The sequence below is a fragment of the Podarcis raffonei genome, chromosome 1 (assembly GCF_027172205.1).
Source record: "Podarcis raffonei isolate rPodRaf1 chromosome 1, rPodRaf1.pri, whole genome shotgun sequence".
NCBI lineage: Eukaryota > Metazoa > Chordata > Lepidosauria > Squamata > Lacertidae > Podarcis > Podarcis raffonei.
Window position 1 is genome coordinate 67,566,465 of NC_070602.1, and position 13,965 is coordinate 67,580,429.

Below are 13,965 nucleotides of genomic sequence, written 5' to 3' on the forward strand. Positions count from 1 at the left end.
AGCAGTGGCTGCTAGTTCTGAAGGGAGCCAGGCAAGGAAGTGCACAACATAACCAGGTCAGGCTATGGGGTAAGTTTTACTTCATGTTAGAGGTAATGAAGAGAACAGGAGCTTTTCAGGGGCAGCCGAGCATGGAGTTCAAAACATGGAGTTCTGCTCTTTGAACTTAAACAGTGGTATAGACTGCTGGAAAGTGACGATGCCTTGGTAAGGAACAAAGCAGAGCATTATGAATACCTGTGGGGCTGAGGATGCTTTGTGGGGAAGCAGCAAGCTTCCACCTTTCCTGCAAGGAGCTCACGGTGGTGCATGTGACCATCTCACCTCCCTCTGCATTATCCTCACCACAACCCTATGAGCTATCCTAGGGCTGAGAGGCTGTGACTGGCCCAAGGGCACCCAATGAGCTTCATGACTGAGTAGGGATTTAAATCTCCCGGGTCTTAGTCCAGGATCCTAAATACTACACCACACTGGCTAGTGGCATCACACCGGCTCTCTGTTCCATCAGCCCAAAGTTACCCAATTTTACCGGTACCTTCAACTAATTCCCACAAGACAATGATGCTGCCTGAAGCAAGTTGCTTCAACCTGTTGCATGGCAGAAGTGGCCTAGCCTCCCCTCTCCTCCCTTCCCCTGCACCCACTCACCCACCACCACCAGTGGTCAGCATTGTTGGAGATGACAGTGCTAAGCCTGTGATCAGCATGGGGGAGTGGGGGCTGCAGTGGTGGACAGGTAGCGCAGAAGGCAGGGGGCTCTGCAGTAGGTGGCCAATGACAGGTGAAGCTAACTGTTTCCAGCTTTGCCCCTTCTTCCTGCTGAGTTCTATAATGACTAAGGGGGAGGGGAGGGGAGGGGAGGGAGGAAGCCAGTGCCACCCTCTGGACTGGTTGTAAGTAATAATCCATCCTGGTAAGGGGCTGGCTGTGCCACATTCACCCTACTGGACCAGTCTCCACTGGGACGAGGCATCACTGCACACTGCCACACAAGAATCTCCTCTATTGAGGCCCTTGAATGGTTTTAAGGGAGCCCAGTTTTCACAGGATAAAAGCAATTTCTCAATAATAACCCCATGCACAGTGTTCCACTTTGCTGGAAACATGAACATTAAATGACTTCAGATCACATTTAAAGGTCCTTCAGTAATTGTTCTGATTAGTTTTCAGTGCAAAGTTCAAAGAAAGTCCATATTAAAAAAAGAATAGTTTCTTGTCTGTTGTTGTGAGCGTAGAAAATAACTCAAAGGAGCTTGCTATGTAAGAGAAATTACTGAAGAGACAGCATTTCCCCTCCTAAGACCTTAATAGGTTCAGAACGCAAACCAGGCAATGTGGTCCTTGGAAATTGCTTTAATGAGATCTTCAGCTGACAACTGACAAACACTCCATACAATAATAGACTCTGCAAGAACTCATTTAGCACATCTAATGGGTAATTTCCCTCAAATTCTAGATCAGTAACAAGAATTATCTAAATTATAATTTAGCACAAGATCTAAGTTTTGTGAGAACAGGGAGAAAACCCACCAAACATTCTAATGAACATTGTTATACAGTATTTTAAAACATGTGTTTCAGGTGAAAATATGTGAGACCTTATGAGTGGCTTTCAACCATAGCTGTCAATGTTTCCCTTTTTAAAAAAAGGGAAATTCCCTTATTCCGAATAGGATTCCTCGCAGGAAAAGGAAAAATTTGACAGCTATGGTGTAGGCCCTTTAAACATAGTGGGCTTTAATTCTGAGTAAAATGTGCAGCAAGTCTACTGTGCAATTCTGTGTATGTCTGCTTCAAAATATGGCAACCCTATTCCTACCCACACCTCTAATGTATACTTATTTCATGTTTGATTTGAGCAAATGGGTTTCAGCTTTCTTTTACTCACAAACCTCTGCAAGCATCTAGTTCAGTTATCCTAAAATCAGTGCTAAAGTTACACATTGCCGGTCTACAATTCACTTACAGGTGACTGGAAAGGATAATATTCACAGGAAAAAATTAAAGGCCTTTTAAAATGGAAATGTGCTTTCTTCAACATTCTGGTGCAGCTGTACTGTAAATGTAGGATAAAGCAAAAGGAGATGCAGTAGAGAGGGATGGCTGCTTATGACGGTTTTATTGAGACTAATATAGGTTGTTGTCTGTCAATCAGTTCAGTGAGAAAGAACACACGGAAACACAGCCCTGCCTTGCTGCTGCTGATCAACACTGACCCTTTCCCTTCCTCAACTCATTTCAGTACAGCTGCAACAAAAAGGAGAAATTGAGTTTCAGCTCAGAAGCAGATTTATCCATGTGATGGCAATAATGTAACAAAACGTGGTGATCTGTAAAGACCACATGCAAGCAGGAATAATGATATAATATAGTGGAGGAATTGCTGCTGTAATCTGTATTGCTCTGGTGTGATAGGTTTAAGACAGAGCAGTTGCCACCATCTGCCATGGCAATCCAAGAGAAACCCTTTGTGCGGCCCTGCAGATTTAGCACCGCAAATGTTCAAAATGCGATCTAGTTTTGCAATAATGTATCAATGAACCAATTAATCAAGCATGAGTTGAAATATGTCCCTTTTGATTCTTTTCCCATTGAAAACAGGTTCCCCTATTGGTCCAGGTAATTATCTCATAATGAGATTATCTCCACTGCTTCTATTGTTAGCTGAGTCTTGACAGGCGAGGGGATACAATGAGTGATGAATATGTGAGTGGGTGGGAGGGAAAAGAAACATTATTTTTGCTTGAGTTCCTATTCAGGACTGTTGCTAGGGATGTAGGGACAGAGAAGCTAGATAAACCTTGCCATTTTTCAAAATATACATTTTAAAAATTAAATATCACATTTTTTAAAAAAAACCTTTATTTGCTATCAGGTTTAACATGCCATATAGGTTATCAGAAACAAAAATATCCACTCATTTATGAAAAATGTAGATTTTTCAATCTAAAAGGAAGAAATATGAAACTGTCTCTTTTCCATAGGATGAAGACAAATAAAATGCAAAGGATGAACAAGTGCTTGCACCGCAAACCCTTTTCTTAATTAACTTACCGACAAATTTATTTACCTAGTAGAAGTGCTAGCATCGGAACAACAGTTATAGCTGTATGACTTTCTGCAGAACAGTGCCTCTGCTGTCATATATATTTTACTGGATATACTCAGCCTGCTCATTTGGAATGAAACATAACTTGGACAAAGATCTAGTAGAACTTTGCACTCAGTATTCTGAGCCTCTGCTCTATGCTTGAAAACTAATGCAAGAAGATGTTGGTTGGCTGGATTAGCGGTTTCATCAAACTTGACACAGCTTCCCAGCAAATTCTTACTCTTTGCCTGTCTGTTTTGGTCCTTTGTTTCTGCTTGTTCAATGCCTCCTGTGAACCTTTATTTTGAGCTCAGTGCTGTCCCTGAATCCTCCCCCCACCCTCTCTGTCTGCTCTGATGTTCCTGGATCTGATTCTTCATGTATCTGCTAAACACCTAATTTCTGCTTCAATCCTGATATTCATTACATTTTAAGTAGCCACAATAGAATACAGTGCTGTACAGAAAATGCATTTTTGTAAACACTGGTTGGAGAACTGCACCACAAAATTCAGATAATGTGGATTTCAAAGGGTAGCTCTGTTTCAGTTTGTGCATTTGTTTCAGAAAGTGCAGATTTGATCAGTTCAGCTTTAGATGTGCACCGAATCAAATTTCTCCTCCATTCCTATCAGTGGTTGATAATAAACACCCTGTTCTAAAAAATAAGATAATCCAGATCCATTAACTAGTTCCAATTAAATATGTGAGTATCTAGGGACAACCATGTAACATTTTTTCAAGTGTGATTAAAAAGCCCACTTGAAAAAATGCTATTTTAGAGACAAAAAAAAAATGCATTTTTAGCTGGACTTGTGAAAAGGCCCTGTGTGCATTTCCTTGAAAAAGAATTGATTTGTTATTATGTTAACTTGTTCTGCTAAGTTCTCAGCCTGTTCAGGCAGATACCGTTTTTCCCTTCATACTGAACAGCTGCTGTCAGAAAGGAGGCCTACATCTTCCTTGAGCACAGAAAATTCAATTTAATAAAGAAGTAGGAGCAAGCTGCTTTTAATTGTCTGAATAATTTTGTTACCCTCCTATTTCTATTGACTGTCGTCATGTAATGTGAATCCACATTTATGTCCCCCAGAAGGAGGCAATAACCACAGAAGATCTATTCTATGCTTTACTTCCTTTTGTGGCTTTATATGAAGGGGACGGGGAATAAAAGAACCATCATTTCAATTTGTAATACAATTCACTTTTCCTCCTCCGAAAGAGGGCATTCCATTAAAATAGCTTAACAGCACCTCTATGACAGAATCTCAGGTTTTAACAATATTACACTTCCATAGTTGCCAGACAATCCTATTAGTTTAAAAGGGGAAGTGTTACATTTCTAGTTACAAATAGCATGAATGGATGGGGGGGGGCAAAATTTGTAAGCCATGGCATAGATTTCTACATTTGTGCATTGCCAGTGGAAAGCTCCCTTCAGCAAAGGTTGGTGATATAGAAAAGATAGACTTAACTTATAAAAATAAAGGGCAAAGGCGTGGCACTGCTGAATATTGTCGATTCCATTTTCCACATAAGGAGTGGGGGGATCCTGGGCCAATATGTACACGCATACAGCCCTTTCTGCCAATTATCTTCTTAATTTTGTTGCCCATTAAGGCAAGTGTTCATCAATTGGCATGCAAATGAATATCTTAAATGAAGGACCTATGCCAAATGGTTTGAGAGCCTGAAGTCTGTACCACTCCAAGGTCTCTAGCTACCTCTCATTTAAAATTTACCATCATTCAGAATATGGTGCTTTTTTCTCATTATAAGGCCAAATACTCAAAAGACTCAAAAGACTATCAGCCTTCCCAGCAGAAGGATGCTCTTTTCTGTCCATGGGAAATTTCAAGTTACAGGAAACAAGAGGGGAAGGCGGCATCAGATCTTTGCCTGACAGTGTGGCATGCATAATGGATGTGTGTGGGCCTAGAACTTGAATCTATATGACCTTTAATATCCTTACTTTATTAAATGATTTGTCTCCAATGCAAAATGCATTGTGTGCTGCCCACTGGAAAGAAGGCAGCTTTTCACAATGCTCTGCAAAGCTGAAGGAAGTGATAACAGGAATTAGTGGTGTTAAGCCTCCTTTAGCTATGCAGTTCTTTTTTCCTGTTGTTCTTGTAATTTTCCAGCGAAAACAATAACGAAACCCTACCAAGGCATATCAGTGCACAGGGCTCGAGCAGGGCACTGTGAGTCATAAGAATGTGTGAATCAGAAGAAAATCCAGACATTTCATCTTTTCCTGTGTTGAGATTGGGGGTGGGCAGAGTGATTAGATCAGTGCATTATTATTTTACTGTGGCATAGTAATTGTTGGGTAGATATTATCTGATCAGATGCTTAACTTGTGTTCAAGCAGTCATTAATATCTTTCGCAATTATCGGTAATGCTTCAAAATACCTCAAAAAAGTGGAGCTGATGGGAAAAGGGGGAGAAAATGCTATTGGGGGGGAAATCCTTTGACACCACTTTCTTCCCTTCCAATATTGCTCCCCCCCCCAAAAAAAGAATGCATTGCAGTAGTCAACTAAAATATCACCAGATGTGACTGGCAGTGACCTTCCTACCCAAGAGAGGGCACAACTGGAAAAGGGGGCCTTTTGCCACTGCAGCAACTGAGGAATCCAGAAACAACGCCAGGTCGAAAAGTTCCCCAAGCTACAAGCCTGCAAGATCAGAGGAAGTGCAACACTGTCCCAAACAGGTTTAAAACTTGTATCGTATCTGGAACAAGCTTTGTTTTAATTGTCCTCATCCCATCTATTAATAACCTTACACATCTTTCCTAGTTGGAAAATATACATGTAACTGAATGTCACTATATTGACAAAGCCATGGTCTAAATCCCTAGAAGACCTCACCCAGCAGTTTCTTGTAGATGTTAAACAGCATGGGATGTTTGAGGAATCTCAGATGCCAATAGCCAGGACTGAAGCTGAACTGTATCAGCTCGGCGCTCTTCTACCATGTAGAAAATACTGCAACCAATACAAAATAGTATTAATTATTATTATTAAAATTTGTACACAGCCCTTCATCCGTAGATCTCAGGGCAGTTCACAACATAAAAACACAAAATACAATAAAAATAAGAACAACAAACCAATAACCACCTTTCCCACAACACATTTAAAAGGGCATCGGGTGTCAATCAGCCAAAGGCCTGGTTGAAGAGGAATGTTTTTGTCTGGTGCCTAAATGTGTATAATGAAGGCACCAGCCAAATCTCCCTGGGGAGAGCATTCCACAAACAGGAAATATAACTCAGAAGAATGCTATCAGCAGTGATAAATTTTTCTGCATGTATACTAAAACTTGGGGGCATCCAATGAAGCTGAATGTTGGAATATTAAGGACAGACTAAGGAAAACATATAGACAAATCTCACTACAGACAACCAAAGACAACCAACCACACCCTAGGCAATCCCCAACCTCTCTCACCACCAAGGACATATAACAAGCAAGTAGTAAGAGAACCCATACAAGTGACGCTGACACAAAACCCCACACATACACTAAGTAGAAGAATAGAAGCACTGCCACCCCACCCCACTCTCCATACCCCCTCCCTCTTTCCCCCTCTTTTCTTCCCAACCTAATACTGCATGCAACACTAACGTCTCACAACAAATGAAACTGATCTGTAGAAAGCACAACTTGAAAAAAGAGACAATGCATGTATTCTTGTAAACTAAGAAATCTTTAATCATTATAAATAAATAAATAGCCAAGATTGCCATTTGCAGTGTTCTCTCAGTGCAGACATGGGCATCAGTAACAGGGACAGGGGGTGTGGGTGGTGAAGAGAATAAGGCAAACATACTCCAGGAACTAGAAGCTGTGGCAAACTGTATGCCCCAATTCCAAATGGATGTTAGACATTTTCCTAGTTAAACCAGAATTAGGAAGCAGTAGAACCAGGACAACAATAAATCAATGGAATGGAGGAAGTGGTTGCATCCCTAATACTGATCCACCTTGGACTCTGTAAATCTACTTTTTGCCGCCTATGAATGCAAGTTGTCTGTCAAACACACTTTCTGTCTGACTGCAGTTTATATTTAGTGACATAGGTATGGCTTGGTTGTTGTGACTGTGTGGCCTCCTTTCTGTATGGTACTTTGGGACCATGGCAAGATCAGTATAAGAATAAAATCTTCCCTTTAGTTTTATACTTGGAAGACAAATCCCTATTCATAAATATAGATTTGTTTTTGAGACGGTAATAAGGCAGTTCAGAAGCCATATCATTTCACCTGTCAGCTTTTGCTGGTTAACTTAATGAGTGGTGAATTGTGAATTACACACCTTCCAGGACAGTCAACTGTGAGATGATAGACATAGGTAAATATTGGCTGCAGAGAATGCAAGAGTTCAGACTGGAAATGAAGCATATAATGATAGTGATTTATAACAAGCTGAAAGACATCAGACCAAATGTTGTCACTACCAAAGCCAGCGAGAAAGGGGTTTCAGAGCCAAATGTGCCCTGATGGGATTCAGAAGGCAACTTGGAATGAATGAATAATGTTTGTTTTTATATATGATAAGTGGCCTTTAGCCAAATAGCTCCCAGGGTGGTTCACAATAAAATCAATTATAATCAAAACAAAATAGCAAAACAAATCAGAAATCTTAAAACCTGCAATAAAACAGCTCACAAAATGAGTTGAGACAACAGAGCTTTAAAAACCTGAAAAACAACAACAACAAAATGTTCTCATAGCACCAGAATAGGTCCCAAGAATATGCTTTTATTATTTGCTGCATTAGGTGAATGCCACTAAATGACTCACAGGAAGGAGAAATTCGTGTCAATCTCTCCGTAACTTAGGAATTTGGATGGCTATACTTGAGGAGAAATAAGCAAATTCTCCACCTATGAGAGGAGACAACTATGGATTTACAGTTCTGTAGTAGAGAGAGAAATCTGGTCTAGTCAGATCTCCTTTGCTGGAGATATTTAAGTAGAGAGTGGGCTGTCATCTGTCCATCTACACTGCATCCATATCAAGCACATTTATACCACTTTTAACAGTAATGGCTTCCCCTAAAGAATTCTGGGAACTATTATTATATTATGATGCTGAAATTTTCCCAGCACACTAAACAGACTACATTTCTCAGGATTCTTTGGGAGGAAGCCATTTCCTTTAAATGTACATATGGCGTGGGTGTGATCCAATATGCTGAAGTTGCAACATCCCTACCTCGAGCAGCGGTAATAATGGACTAGAGGACCACCACAGTCTCTTCCAACACTACTATTCTATAACTATTTATGTTCACATGACCATGAAAAGAAACGAGTTTCTGATCTTTTATAGTTAATCAAGTTCACACTTTTCTCTGCTTTTCTATCACTAGTTTTTACCTTTTTGTGTATTTATGCAATCTTATAAAAAGAAGAAAACATACAACACATGGCAAGGGTTAGGATTATTTTGGCTTCTAGTAGAAGAGGAAGGGTGGTTAATTTTGGCACTATGCAGGCACAAGATAACTTATTGTTGTATCAGCCTGATCTCATACTGACATAATAACTTCTATAAAAACAAGAACTGTCTATCTAGTCCCAGGGGTGAGGAACTTTTGGGTCTGGTAGGATCCTTATCAGTCCCCACCACTGTGGACCAACACAGGTGGCCAGAACAGCCCATCTGTCAATAACTGGATATCATTTTGATGTGATATGATTAACAGATAGATTTTCCTGCCCGCTTGTTAGTCCCTTGCACAGAATTTCCCAACAACCAGGAAGAACAACTATTGTGGATGTACCCCCTATCTCTTAATCAGAGTTATAGTCCCTGTAAACATTGATATTTCATTTAGCTATCAGGCATAGTAGCTGCTCGCAGATCTCGCCTCCATGAACTTTTTAAATCCATTGTTTAAAGCCATCTAAGATGGTAGATGGTAGTTCTCATTACTACAACTTGCAGAAGTGAATGCTATAAGCTAATTATGTCATATGAAAAGAAGTTCCTTTGGTCTCTTCTGGAGCTACTGCAAATCAATAACACAGGATGACCCTGATTTCAAGCATTATGAAAGAGAGCAAGAGCGAGAGTGTGAGAACTATTTATTCTATCCATGCCCTGCCTTTGTCATATTTTTTCTGAACTAAGAAGCCTCAAATGCTTTTTCCTCATAGGAAAAGTGCTCTATACCTTAAATCAGATTAGGTGCCCTATACTGTGCCTTTTTGAGCTCTAAAATTAAATTTGCTATAGTGTTGTTGTTTTTTAAGAACTGTATTGATTTTTTTGCTTATTATGGACAGTTCTGGCTGCCAGATCATTTTTGGGCCGGCGCCTTCCTTACATATCTTTAGGCACCAGGCAAAAACATTCCTCTTCTCCCAGGCCTTGGACTAATTAAACCATCTATGGCCTTTTAAACTGCAGGAGAGGGTATTATTTTGTTTGTTACTATGTTAGGTATTTTTGTGTTTTTACATTATAAACTGCCCTGTGATTCTCAGAAGAAGGGCAGTATAGGAATTCAACAGCAACAACAATTTAATGTGCTCATGATAGTGCTTAGGGGCCAAAATTGCTTAGGCCCCAAATATCTGAGTGACCACCTCCTTTCCTCCTGGATGTTGTTAAGATCAGCAGGGGAGCCCCTCTTGGTAGTCCCACTGCCCCCAGAGATTTGAGGAAGGAGGTGAACCAAGTGTTTTCTGTGGCAGCCTGTTGTGGAAGTCCCACTACAAAGAAGTGAATCTGTTGCTTTCACCATACAGTTTTTGTTGAAAGCTGAAGGTGGACCTTTTCCTTTGACACCTGAGATGGGTGTAGCCAATGGGAGTGGGTGGGAGGGCAGCTGTCCCCCTAGAGCAAGTAAAGTAATTAAAATACTTAACTAACTGAGGTTCTGCCCCCTCTAGCATGAAGCCTGCCCCCCAACATAAATCCTGGCTATGCCCATGCCTCAGATGTGTGTTTTCAGGACCAGAGGTGGATTTATGGCAGCACGACTGGTTCTGCTGCACTGGGCACTGAGCCAAGGGGGTGCCGCAGTGTGTCACAACTATGACAGTAGTGAGTTGAACAGAATGAAAGGCAAGAGGTGGGGTGTGTGTGTCCAATTTTGGCCTCGCAAAGGGCGTCCCTGAAATTTGAAAGACCAAAGTCTGCCCCTTTGAGGACCCACCCTATTCCTGTGACTGTAATCTCTTTTCACTGTTTTTAATTATGAATTTTAAAATGTTGCAATGGACCCTTGGACTTGCTGGTGAAGGGCAACTAATTAAGTGAATAAATAAATAGATAAATAATGCTTTCTTTTTGTGTGTGTGCGACTAGTCCGTAATGATTTAGCATATTGTGAACTAAGTCTCATTGACATTAAGCTGGATTTATTCCTATGTAAGCATGCATAGGTCCAGGCAATATTTATTGACTTGGCAGGATTTATTAACACAGGATGACAATCACCACCCACCACCAATAAATAAAGCAAAGATGCAAAAGCCAATGCTAGGCATATAAGGCTTTTTAAAACAACAACAAAAAAACCCTTATTTCTTCCTAGCCTAGCTCCAAAAATAGGATGACAAAGTGATGGATTTACATACACAATGCCACCCATATTCTTCAGTTTAAAACCTTTAAATAATTTAAAAGAAAATCTGTGAGAATCATACCCAGTAACAAATACAATATATACAAATATCAAAAATTGCTATTTTTGATCCCACAGCACACTGAGCTATCCTTTTTTAGATTTCTACTATAGCTCTACAATCTCTTTCATGCAAGGTCAGTTAACCTTAAATTCACATCAGCATGTATTTGGAGTTAGAATTTCTATTTACTTATTTTGCCATAATGTGCATAAGTTTGCACTTTGTTACAATGAACTTCATCTGACATTCTGCTGAGCTGCCATCAGCCGGTTTAGAAAGACCTATTTAGAACTAACTGTATACAGCCTGCTTTAAATTTCACCACTGCAAATCATTTGGTCTATCCTATAATCCTCATATTTAGTTATTACAACAAGCTTATCTGCCAGAGGATTGGACCCACGAAAGCTGTCCCCAAGAAATGAGGTCTTGGCATTTAGATTTCACTAAAACATCAACCCAACATGGAGTGGCAGTGAAAAAGACAAACTTACACATGTTGGGAATTATTAGAAAATGGATTGAAAATAATCTGGCCAGTATCATAATGCATTTGTACAAATCTATGATGAACCTGCATTTAGAATTATGTGTACTGTTTTCAGTGAGTAGCATAGATGTAGGAAAGGTACAGAAAATGACAACAAAAATAGGGCATTTACAATACATTCCCTTTGAGAAAAGGCAATAAATCAATCAATAAATCTACAAACTATTAACAGAAGTCAGTATTCAACTTGCTTGTTCTGTCAGTGCAAGGAGTCCTGCTTGTACAACAGAACTTCTCTCTCTCTTCCCTCTAGATTCCCACTAAATCTGTTCTGGGGGTTCCCAGAACAGAGCTGATTTCTTAGGTGACACCTTCAAGTGTTTAATGGTTGGTGAGGTAAGACTTCCCTGCACCGAACCCAAGAGGAAAAGAGATCACTTGAGTAACTCAGTATAGTAATTGCAACTGTGATCAATATCAAAAACATAAATGTGTATCACCTGTCAGTTGTAATAAGGCTGTGCAAATGAACTGACTAATGTTCAGATACAAAAGAGAATATATTTCAAGTCACAAAATCAATTGCACAATTTGATAGGGGAAGATCTTTCCAGACTCTGGTAATCAGTTGTATTTTATGGATCATTCAACAGTAATTAAGCTGGACACAACACTGATAATCAAAATTTAACAAATTGTCCAAATTTCTCCCTTTCCCTTAAGCTCAGGTTTGCTGGTGAGGGGTGGCACTCACTTCCAGAAGAGGGCGATTGCCAGCTTGACTTCGTGTGTGGGGTGAGGATGTGCCTATTTTACCAGGGCATTCTGTTCTTATAGGATGGATTAGCAGGTTGGGTGGTTCAGTTTAGTGTAATTATCTGTTTGTTCTCTTAAATAAGTTTGTGCCCATTTAACCCAAATGCATGTATAATCATGGTCTTGCTTCTGCTCCCACTTTTTTATCTGAAGGCACATGGAAATGTATTTGTGCCAGTGCCTTCCGTTAAGAGTTTGGGTGTAATCCTTGACACCTCCCTTTCCATGGAGGCACAGGTTACAGCAACAGCTAAGGCGACATTTTTCCATCTTCACCGCATTAAGCAGTTGGTCCCTTACCTTTCCCACCCTGATCTGGCACAGTGATCCATGCAACGGTCACCTCCAGGCTTGACTACTGTAATTCGCTCTACGTGGGGCTGCCCTTGAAACTGTCCCAGAAACTCCAGCTGGTGCAGAACGCTGCAGCGAGGCTCCTCACAGGGTCCCTGCCATGGAAGCATATTCACCCAGTGATTTACCAGTTGCACTGGCTCCTGGTGGAGTATAGGGTCAGGTTCAAGGTGCTGGTTTTGACCTTTAAAGCCCTTTGTGGCTTAGGGCCCTTGTATTTATGGGACCGCCTCTCCTGCTGATATGCCCCACAGAGGACCTTAAGGTCCATGAATAACCATAGTTTAGAGGTCCCGGGCCCTAAGGAAGTCAGACTATCCTCCACCAGGGCCAGGGCCTTTTCAGTGATGGCTCCGACCTGGTGGAATGCTCTGTCCCATGAGACTAGAGCCCTACAGGATTTAACCTCCTTTCACTGGGCCTGTAAGACAGAGCTATTCTACCTGGCCTTTAATTTGAATTAAGCCTGATCTTTTATTTCCCTTCTCTTCCTTCCCCCTTCCCTTTTATGAAGATTACCTGCTCTGGGACCCCACAGCTAATTATTCCCTGGCCTCCTTGCTGGCCGAAGTAGGACTAATTCAGCCAGCTAGCCCTGGTGACTAACTAATGTTTATTGGATGGATTTCCCCCAAATTGATTTTTGAACTTTGAATTTTATTGTTATTCATGCTTTTATACTGTATTTTATGCTGCTTCTATGTTGTATTACAATTAAGTGTTTTAAATTTGTTGTTAGCTGCCCTGAGCCTGGTTTTCTGAACTGGGAAGGGCAGGGTATAAATAAAATTACTATTATTATTATTATTATTATTATTATTATTATTATTTATAAGCACGCTCCACTATAAGTCACCACCTCATTCTATCCTGCATATCTTCTTGATTAAACTATTTAGGGGCTAGAGATGAGCAGGAGGAGGGGGGTCTAATGTTTTTAGCTGCTGATGTTTTAAAACAGGTATTAAGTGCATTAGATTTTTTAGTCAATCATGCAAGCCTTCAGAGGTACAAGTATAATAATCTGCACAACTGAAATAATGCAAAGTGGATGTTCTACCTCTAAGGTAGCGGTGGGGAACCTCTAGTCCATCTTTGCCCACCAGAGGGTACAGTTTGGTCCACAAGGCCACTTTCCCCAAACCATGCCTACCCATCCATCAGCTGACATCACTAAGGTATGATATAAATATAGTAGCATGGCAGAATCGCTATGTATTCATCACCATCATCATCTGTATTATTCCATTGAGCTGATCTTTCTCCAGTAGAGGAGGCTCATTCTATATTTTTACCAGAACACTGTGCATGTTGCTTTCAGGTAAACGTGTCCAGCCTCTGTATTGCAAGATGCAGATCCTTCTGAACCATGTCTTGTCTCAGTAGAAGTAGATAGGGAGAACGTCTTAAGCCCTTTCAGTACCAAGTGTTAATAAGACATGGAAACTCCCAATAATAAGTACTCAGTGTCAAGCGGCAACAGTACAGAAACATGACAGAATGGGCATTTTGGGTTGTTTTCATTTACATTTGGCACAGACCTCAAACTATAAAGGAA

At 40.5% G+C, this 13,965-nt stretch overlaps 1 protein-coding gene across 1 annotated transcript in view; it reads left to right on the plus strand.

Moving 5' to 3' along the window:
• Positions 1-13,965, plus strand: part of GALNT18 (polypeptide N-acetylgalactosaminyltransferase 18) — a 327,555-nt gene that overhangs the window by 42,516 nt on the left and 271,074 nt on the right. The gene's annotated exons all lie outside the window — the stretch shown is intronic.